Source organism: Nicotiana attenuata, unplaced genomic scaffold (genome assembly GCF_001879085.1).
Source record: "Nicotiana attenuata strain UT unplaced genomic scaffold, NIATTr2, whole genome shotgun sequence".
In the NCBI taxonomy this organism is placed as follows: Eukaryota; Viridiplantae; Streptophyta; class Magnoliopsida; order Solanales; family Solanaceae; genus Nicotiana; species Nicotiana attenuata.
The window spans coordinates 463,382-464,761 of record NW_017670255.1 but is presented as its reverse complement, the minus strand read 5'-3'; positions in this window follow the sequence as shown (position 1 = coordinate 464,761).

The window sequence follows — 1,380 nt, the reverse complement described above, 5'->3', positions numbered from 1 at the left end:
AAAAAGACATGGGTTGCCTCCCAAGAAGCGCCTGATTTAACGTCGCGGCACGACGCATGTTACCATCATATCACTTCAAATGAATAAGGGCCGCCACGTGGCTATCATCAATCTTTCCCAAATAGTGCTTGACACGATGTCCATTGACCCGGAATATTTCACCATTCTTGTTCTTGAGATCAAAAGCACCAAAAGGAGTCACACATACCACTTCACAAGGGCCACTCCACTTAGACTTGAGCTTCCCGGGAAATAACCTCAACCGAGAGTTGAAAAGAAGAACCATATCACCAACCTTGAATTCCTTTCCCCGAGCATATTTGTCATGAAGGTACTTCATCTTGTCCTTATACAAAGACGAGTTGGAGTAGGCATGAAATCTAAATTCATCAAGCTCATTTAATTGCTCAACCCGGAGATTAGCGGCAACATCCCATTCCAAGTTCAACTTTCTTAAAGCCCACATAGCCTTGTGTTCCAATTCCACCGGAAGATGACAAACTTTACCAAACACCAATCGACACAGAGACATACCAATTGGGGTCTTGTAAGCCGTCCGATAAGCCCAAAGAGCATCATCCAATTTCTTCGACCAATCGGTCCTATTAGCATTTACCGGTCTTCGACAAGATACTCTTTATTTCTCGGTTAGACACTTCCACTTGACCATTGGCTTGAGGATGATAGGGAGTAGTCACTTTGTGAGTTACACCATACTTAGCAAGCAATGAATCAAAAGCCTTGTTGCAAAAGTGAGACCCCCCATCACTAATGATAGCACGAGGGGTACCAAACCTTGTGAAGATACTCTTTTTCAAGAATGCTACTACACTTCGGGCTTCATTGTTGGGTAAAGCCACGGCTTCCACCCACTTTGAGACATAATCCACCACCACCACGAGAATATAAGTGTTACCACAAGAGCTCACGAACGGACCCATGAAATCAATGCCCCAAACATCAAAAATATCCACCTCGAGAATCGTGTGAGAGGCATCTCATCCCTTTATTCCGCCGGCCCTTTGGCATGCATCACATCTCTTTACCAAATCACTAGCATCTTTAAACAACGTTGGCCAATAGAAACCACAACTCAAAACCTTTGAAGCCGTCCTCACCCCTCCGTGATGGCCACCATAGGGAGAGGAGTGACAAGCCTCTAATATGCTCAACTGTTCACCTTTCGGAACACATTTTCTTATTACTCTATCCGTGCAAATTTTGAACAAGTACGGATCATCCCAATAAAAATCCAAACTCTCCCGTTTGAGTTTCTTCTTTTGGTTGGAAGAGAGCTCAAACGGGGCAGTTCCAGTCACAATGAAGTTGGCGATGTCCGCAAACCATGGCATGTCACTCGTTGACACTGAGAGAAGTTGC